This window comes from Fukomys damarensis, unplaced genomic scaffold, assembly GCF_012274545.1.
Source record: "Fukomys damarensis isolate Sample0158 unplaced genomic scaffold, DMR_v1.0_HiC HiC_scaffold_12, whole genome shotgun sequence".
NCBI classification, from domain to species: domain Eukaryota; kingdom Metazoa; phylum Chordata; class Mammalia; order Rodentia; family Bathyergidae; genus Fukomys; species Fukomys damarensis.
The window spans coordinates 54313694-54322460 of NW_022900924.1; the positions used below are offsets into that span (position 1 = coordinate 54313694).

Genomic DNA, 8767 nt, shown 5'->3' on the forward strand with positions numbered 1-8767 from the left:
GTTCTGTTCTGTTCTGGTACCAGGGATTGAATTGAACTCGGGTCATTGTGCTTGCGAGGCAGGTGGCAGAACCACTGAGCTAAATCCCTAGCCCTGTAGATCACTTTTAATCCTAAAGCTTCTTAGGTTTCAACCACCATGTAATCTTCTTCTTAACTTCCCTAAATTAAAATGCCTATGGAGCCTTTTCTTGAAAGTAGTTTTGTAAAGTTAGATACATAAAATTCTGTTCTTAAGATTAGAATTTAAGACTGGAATCAGATGTCGCTTATTGTCTTTGGTGTCATCCTAGAGCAGGATTACAACGTGGAATAAAGCTTTCCAAAGAGGTTTCCTATTTTCATGTATCCTGAGTTGAGTTTGGTAATATTTAGTTGAAAACTTTTGTATCTATATCCTCCTCACCCCAACCCCTGGAGATTGAACTCAGGACCTTGAGCTTGCCAGACAGGTGTGGAGCCACTGAGGTAAATATCTGACCCATGTATCTATATTCTTGAGGAAAGTTGGTCATGCTGATTTCATAAAATGGGTTGAGAAAGTATTCTCTCTTCTGTTTTCTAGAACAGTTTGTGTAGAATTCATGTTTTTCTTTGTAATGTTTGTAGAATTCATCAGTAAAACCATCTGTGATCTGTGTCTAGTTTTCTTTGTCAAGCTTTAAGCTAGAAATTAAATTTCTTTTTTTTTCTTTTTTGTTGTTTTGGTGTTTTTGAGACAAGGTCTCACTGTGTAGCAGGCTGGCTGTTACTGAATGGGGTCTAGTTGTTTGGTAGTATTGTTCGGGTTTCTATATCTTCATCAGCTTTATACCTGTCATAATGATTTATAAGACAAAAATGTTGAAGTCTGTATATCATTTTGTAGAATCATTTTAATTCTCCCTTTAGTGCCTTTTAGTTCTCCCTTTAAGTCTCCTCCCTTTAATTCTCCCTTTAGTAAAACTCTCTTTTGTTTTTTTGGTACTGGGGACTGAACTTGGGTCCTTGTGCTTGTGAGGCAGGTGGTGGCACCACTGAACTAAATCCCTAGCTCAGTCCTATCAGTTTTTTGTTTGCTATATTTTGAAAATCTGTTGTCCCATATATATATGTTTTTAGGGGCTGGGGTTGAGATAGGATCTTGCTATGTAGTTGAGGCTGGCCTGGAACTCACTGTGTAGTCCAGGCTGGCCTCAAACATGAATTGAAGTGATCCTCCTGCCTCAGCTTCCTGAGTGCAGGGTTTTAGGCGTGCACCATTTGTCTGTTTTGTTTCTTAATAGCACTTTTCCTTGAGTGTGTGTGTATTCTTATGTGTGTACATGCAAGCTTGCTTGCTTGCTTATTGATTGATTGATTGATTGATTGATACCAGGCATTGAACTCGGGTCCTTGAGTTTGCAAGGCAGGCAGTGGCACCACTGAGTTCAATCTCCAGCCCCAGGCTTCTTAATTTTTGAGAAAATGCTGTCACAAGTCTGCCAGACACAGGCAGGTCTGTTGGGTTGAGTGAATTGTAGCAGGCGCTGAGCTGGTTTTGGGATGTGTTGCTGTGTTTGCCCCTGAGCTTTACTTCTTGGCCTAGAGTAGGGAGTGAGGAACTGGAAGGTTTTTCCTCGTTCTCACAGCACTGCAGATTTGGGTCTTGTATTTGTACTCTTCTCTTAGGAGAGTCTTCCTCTCTGTTGTTGCCTCTCTTTCTCAGAAGAATGTCAGCCTCGTGGTAGGCAGGGTTTTGTTTTGTTTCAGTCCATTCCTGCCGTTTTTGCTCAGTCCTGTGTACCAGCGAGGCAGGGTCTTTCTTCCTGCTGTACCCCTTAAAGTGGCAGGGTCTGCTGTCGGTGTGTGAGTGTAGAATCAGGGCCGGGACTCTTCTTGCTGCCAGCATCACAGGGCACTTTTCTACTCTCCCAGCTGCTGGGGTCTTCACCTGTGCCCTGATGGGGTTGGCACCCCTTTGCCTAGGGGAGAAAGGTCCATGGGGTAGGGCTGGCTTCATACGTTTCCTTGAGTGGTAGCTCTCTACGTGTGGACTACAATGTCTACAACACCTGGGGACCTGTGCTTTTCACCCTGCCTGCGACTTCTTTCTGTGTCCAGGGAAGACAGTTCTATAAGCGGGTGTGAACTCTTTGTTTCTGTTTGTTGAGGCTTGACGGTCTCAGGCTAGGCTTCACTTTTTTTTTTTTTCTTATTGAGTTTATTGGTACTTTTAAAGTACACAGTACAGTTACACTCATCATTGGGATCTTGTACCTTTAGATGATAGATCTTGGTTCTTATTTTCTCCCCATACCCCTGCCCTTCCTTCACCCCTCCACCCTCCCCTATTTACAAAGACTTTGTTTCCATTTTTTCCTTTTCTCATATTTTTTCTTGCCCCTTATTTCCTTTCCCCTACCCTTCCCACTTCCCCTATACCTTCAGCCCTTTTAGGCCTCATCTTTAAATCACTAGACGTATTAGTTGAATTCCTGTCACCTACTTGGACATTACCAGCATCTCTTTTACATGCTCTGACACAGGAGTGCCAGTGCCCATCTGTCTCCTAGAGGTTGGTTATTTGGATTTCGTCCTACTTGGTGGCCTGGACACCTGAGCTCTCTGGTGAATTCAAGTTATGACTTTGTGGTTCTGACCTTTTCCTCTTTGGGTGGGAGTGTGGTTGCTTCTGGATTTCTACAGCTTAAGAAGAAAAGGAAAACCTACTGGCTTTGCATATGCTTTATTTGGGAGGTGGTGTCCACAAATGATCAGTAAAAGTATTGAGTTTAAAATTTAATTATATCTATCTATCTATCTATCTATATATATATTCCAAGAAACCAATTGGAAAATAGGAATATCTACAAGTATTTTTATATAGTCCATATTAATATATAGTTTTTTCTTTGCCTAACCTAAAAATTAAAGAAACTTTAGGAAGAGAGTGAATAGTAAGATTGAACATCATAGTAACAGCAGTCATGGCTGGGACAAGCCTCCCAGCACCATTCTCTAGCCCCCGGTTAGGAAGCTGGCTGCTTTTCTTTTCCTGTTTTCCTTTAGCTCACGTTACTTCTGCCATCTGGGCCCAAGCCTAGGTGAATAAGCACAATGAAGTAGTAGCAATAGATTTCCTTGTACTTTACCTTAAATGACTTGATCCAGGTAGATTTAACTTGACCCAAGAGGAAAAAAGCTTGATTGTTTTTGCTTTACCCAGGGATTGATCTCGGCCTTGTGCATGGTAGGTGTCTACTGCTGAACTGTGTACCCTATTCTTGAAAGGAAAGTTTTCAGAAACTATTACATTTATAAAAATAATCTCCCTTGCTATTTTTAATACATAAGTAACTTGTAAGTACTTAAAAAATATATTAGATTTAGGAAGTCTATTCCAGAAATTTGTAATAGTGGTTAAGTTTACTCTGGGAAGGAGAACTAACTGACTGGGAAGTAGAGGTTGAGGGAGGAGATGTATTTATTTATTTTGGTACTGGGGATCAAACTCCGAACCTTGCACTTGCAAGGCAGGTAGTAGAACCACTGAGCTAAATCCCAGGCCCATGGAGAGACTTATTTTTGCTGTATATTCTTTTGGATCAATTAGATTTTGTACATATGCATTTTTTAGTCTGTTTAAAAAAATAATTCTGGTGTTAATAAGAATTAATATGAAGGGCTGGGGATTTAACTTAGTGGCACTGCACCTGCCTCACAAGCTCAAGGTAATGAGTTAGATCCCCGCTACCAAAAAAAAAAAAAAAAAAAAAAAGAATTAATAGAATTAATATGTAAATTGCTTATCCACCCCCCAGCTTCCCAAAGATTATTTGTAGAAAGCTTAGTTGAGAGTACAAGAGAGAAGAAGGTGGGAGGGAGCTGTTTGAAGATAAAAGGAGAAAGGAAAGGAGCTGCCTTATTTGACGTTGTAAGAATCTGTTGCAGTGAATTCCCAGTGAGTGATTTTTATAAATTATCACACTAATTTTTGTGTTTTGCTATACAATGTTGTAAAGTTGGTCTTTCTTTTAGTACTTCTTCAGAAATTATGGAAGGGCTCTAGACTTTATTGTTTTCATTATACATACCAATTTCAAGCTTGATTTTTGTATTTATTTATTTATTTATTTATTCATTCAGTCATTTAGGGCACCGGGGATTGAACTCCGGTCCTTGTGCTTGCAAGGCAGGCAGTGGAACCACTGAGCTAAATCCCTGGCTCTGATTCTTTTTTTTTTTTGGTTTTTTGAGACAGAGTCTCACTATGAGTTCAGACTGCTCTGGAACTCACCATGTAGCCCAGGCTGGTCTCGAACTCGCAGCAATCCTCCTGCCTCAGCCTCCCCAGTGCTGGGATTACAGGCATGCGCCACCACGCCTGGCTCCTCAGTTCTGATTTTTGTTTTTAAAGGAATTTTTTTTTCATTTGGTACCAGGGATTGAACTCAGGACCTTGCCCTGGTGAGGCGGGTGTGGCCCCACTAAGCTTAATCCCCAACCCTTCTATTTTTGTTCTTGGAATAAGTTCAGTAAGTGGTTGCTGGTGCTCTTGATATATAATTTTGTAGCAGTCACAGGCCAACCAATGAAAGTTTATTAACCATTTCCTGCATCCAGTGTTAGAAGCGCAGTTGAATTGGTTATACATAATAGAATTCTTTGGACAATGGTGTTTTTATTTCCTTTAATTCTTGTATACCCACCCTAACGGCTTTCAACTTTAAAATGATTGTAAGGAAACAGGGCTACCTTATGTTGTTTAGTACAGTGGAGGAAAGTTGCTTTTTCTTCCAAGTACAATTCCTGCTTTAAACCTGGAAACACTAGTTTCTGCAACAGGTGCTGTATTTTTTGAAGGTGTCAAGTGATATTTCAAATTCACAATGTGAGTGCTCCAGATGCTTATTGCTACTGGTTTGGTCATTGTTTTTAGGCCTTTCTGTGGACATACTATTATTATTTTCTTTTTTGTTTTTTATTTTGGAGACACCGTCTTGCTAAGTTGCTAAATTGCCCAGGCTAGACTCTACTTTGGGGTTTCAGAGTGCTGGATGTGTGCTGCCATGCCTGCATATTACTTGACTCTTTTTTTCTTCTGAGACAGGGTCTTGTTGTATTCAATCAGGCTGGCTTTGAGCTCATTATGTAGGCCTCCACCTGGTGACGCAGCCTCCTAAGTACTTGGATTATAGTCATGTGCCACCATGCCTGGCTTATTACTTGAATTTTTATTTTGTTTTGTTTCTGTTTTAGAAATGATATCGTCCTAAAAATTAATTGTTCATTATCAGTACTCTATATTCTAGGCAAAGCAGACAAAAGATGCTTTCTGTCAGATAAGAATAAGAAAGTAATAATTCTGTTAACTCTTTCTTGTTTAAATGAACATCTAGCACATTGTTCAACTCTAGTCACAAATAGTTGGCACATCTGTGGACAGGTCACTTACATTATCCTGCACCCTTTGTGCTTAAGTAGTTGTGAGGTTGAGAGAATGCTTTTTCTTTGTGTTTGTTTTTTTTTGCGGTACTGGGGATTGAATTCAGGACCTTATGCTTGTGAAGCAGACATGGTGCCACTGAGCTAAATCCCCAGACCTTGAGAATGCTTTTTCTTTAGCATTATAGGAGGTCTTGGAGGCAAAATTTTATTTCTGTAGAATAACAAATTAACCTAGGGCAGTGGTGGTGAACTTACAGAATGTGTGCCATAGTGGGCTGTTTGTATCATTGAAAGCTCTAAAAAGTGGGTGGCTCTCCACATATGGCTCCCTGACCAGCTTCCTCAGGTCCTAGGGGAGCTTGTTTGAAGTGCTGGTGTTAGGCCCAGACAGAACCAGAAACTCAGCATGTTTTGAACAAGCGCTCAGGAGTGACTTGGATACATGTCTGAGGCTGAGAAACAGGGGACCCAGTTGACCAGGCCTAAGTCAGTCCCAGGAAAGAAGATAAATAGGTGCTGCAGGATTTCTTTGTTCTGCTCACTGGGTCTCTTTATGGAACATTGCAGCCAACCTTACTGGGCACCAGGGGGCAGTGTTGGTATGAGACGGTAATCCTTGCTCATGGTGCCAGAGCTGGTGCCCAGAGCTGGCTCACCGCGGCACTGCTCTCACAGTACACACATCCCTCGGTGTCTTCAGTTTCCTGCCCTGCTACAATGATTTGCAATTGCTTGGGAAGAGATTAAGCAAAACAAAGTAAATTTGAATATCCTTATATCCCAGAGAATGTGATTAGCTTCAGAAATTTATTTCATAAAATAACCCTTTGGAAAAATGATTAGTGAGAGAAGGCTGTGTTCTGTCCTTTGAGTTAGGACTTAGTAATATACAGCATTCCAGGGGCTAGGGTTCAACAAATCTTAACTGGAAGAGAAATTTATAGGCCTTTTTCCTACTGTAAAACCTGATTTTCATTGTTGTAATCATTTTCTTCTCGCCTAGTCTTAGATTTTTAAATTGGCATTGTTGTGCATATTGTAGGTTACAGTCTCTCTTATTTCCTGCCAACCCCTTTTCCTTAACTTTCGTTTTGTTTAGCCTAGTAGGTTTCTAAAATTTCCGGTTTAGCTTTCACAAGTATGTCTGGAGCAGTCTTAGTTCTACAAATGTGACTTAACAAGATCTTTTTCAATGCAAAACTGAGCCCAGTGCTCTCAAAAAGTTACTTACTGGTCAGCTAAGTTACCCTATAGTCTGTGATAGGTTACTGATTTTATGTATGTTGACCAATTTACTGTTAATAATGAGAATAATGACAGTCATTCACATTTAGCAAATTTAGCACTGTAAGATTACTGTCTTCTGTCCCATATTGCTACCTATAAGTTCACTTTACAGGTGAGCCTGCTGAGGCTTAGAAACCTCAAGGGAGTTGCATTTGATCATTTTGTCAGTAGAGACAGAACTGCAACTTGAACCATGGGTTTTTTAAAGTCCCATGTTCTTCCTACAAAATCATACAGTTTTCGGTGCTACCACCTGCCTGGCAAGTATAAGTTCCTGAGTTCGATCCCCAGTACCAAAACAAACAAACAATCATACAGTTTTCATGAGTGCATTCTGCTTGATTTACTATTTCATAGGTGCTGTTTATATTAACAGCTAACGATTCACGTATTTGTCAAGAATTCTTAGGTATATCAATACTAAGTTCATTAATGAAAATGAGTTTTATTTTGGTGAAGAGCACTAACTTGAGGGGTTCTCTTGCTGTTGTAAAGATTGTAAAGTCTTCCGCTTTCCTGACTGGACGCACTTGTCTTCAGTTCTTAGTCTGAGCCCGTGACCTTTGCGGTGGAGACTCAGTGGAGGCAGTCAGAGGAGAGCTTCCACATAGGCCCAGGCACGTGACCCGCCTTCTGAGCCCCTTCCCTGCGTCCTGCTTGGGGTGTACTTTGCCACTTGTTGCTTCCGTTTTCTGCTCATCTGTTCCTTTCATCACCATCAAACATACCATCATTTTAACCAGGCGTGGCCATGCGTGTGTGTAATGCCAGCATTCAGGAGACCGAGGCAGGAATACCATAGGAAGTTCTAGGCCAGTCTGGACTACAGAAAGCAAGCAAAACCAAAAGCCCCAAGTAAGAATGTATTTTGGTCACCATTAAAAGAAAGTGCTATCAGTTCCACATTTCTTTTACCTCATTTCTTTTACTTTGACCTTCCTTTGAAAGAGATATATCCACTTTCAGTCTTCAGTTGCTTTTTCCCTTCAGTCTGGAACCTACTTTCATCAGACATTAACACATGCCACCAGAATTGCTCTTACTAAGGTATGAGACTTCACATTGCTAAGCATGAATCCAGGATTATTTCGATGATTTCGGCCTGAGAAATGGAAGAAAAGAATCTGTATTACCTGAGATGGTAATGACTATAGGAGTAGGATTTGAGGGGAACATAAGGAATTTGGGCTAGGATGTATTCAGTGAGTAATATGTCAGACATCCACTAGGAGAAAGTGAGAGTTGAGAAGGGTTCTGGGTTGAAGCTGCACATCTGGAGGCTGATGTCATTTATAGCTTTTGCTAACTTATTATGCGATCCTTTAAAGTTAGGTTTACGGGGCCGGGGATTTAGCTCAGCGGTTCGGTGGCCTGCCTTGCAAATGGAAGGACCCGAGTTCAATCCCCAGTACCAAAAATAAAGAAAGAAAGAAAGAAAGTAAGTAAGTAAGTAAGTTAGGATTAGCTGGATATGGTGGCACATGCCTGTAATCTCAGCTACTTGTGAGGGTGAGGCCGGGGGGAATCACAAGTTCAAAGCTAGTTTGGGCAACTAGCAAAACTTTCAACATGAAAATAAAACCAGGCATGGTAGTAATTCCAGTACTGGGGAGGCGAGGCAGGAAGATTGCTGCAAGTTTGAGCCCAGCTCAAACATAGTGACTTCAAGGCCAACCTGAATTACATAGTGAGGTCCTACCTTAAAAAAGATTGGGGGCCAGCTAGTGTTACAGCTTCACGGTACAACACCCCTGGGCTCAATTCTAAGTATCTCATACAGTCACAAAAAATGTTTAGCTGGGCATGGTGGCACATGCCTGTACTTCCAACATTTGCTTATAATCCCAGAACTTGGGAGGCTGAGGCAGGAGGATTGCCATGAGTTGGAGGCCAGCTTGGGCTGCGTAGTGAGTCCAAGGCCAGGATGAACTACATAGTGAGACCCTGTCTGCCAAAATTTTTTTGAAAGTTAGGTTTAGGGCTGGGGATTTAGCTCAGTGGCACCATGCCTACCTTGCAAGTGCAAGTCCTGAGTTCAATCCCCGGTACAAAAAAAAAAAAAAAAAAAAAAA

The 8767-nt window shown here is 41.1% G+C and overlaps 1 protein-coding gene across 13 annotated transcripts in view; it reads left to right on the top strand.

The window, feature by feature from the left end:
* Map4 (microtubule associated protein 4) overlaps positions 1-8767 on the top strand; it is a 124715-nt gene that overhangs the window by 30478 nt on the left and 85470 nt on the right. The gene's annotated exons all lie outside the window — the stretch shown is intronic.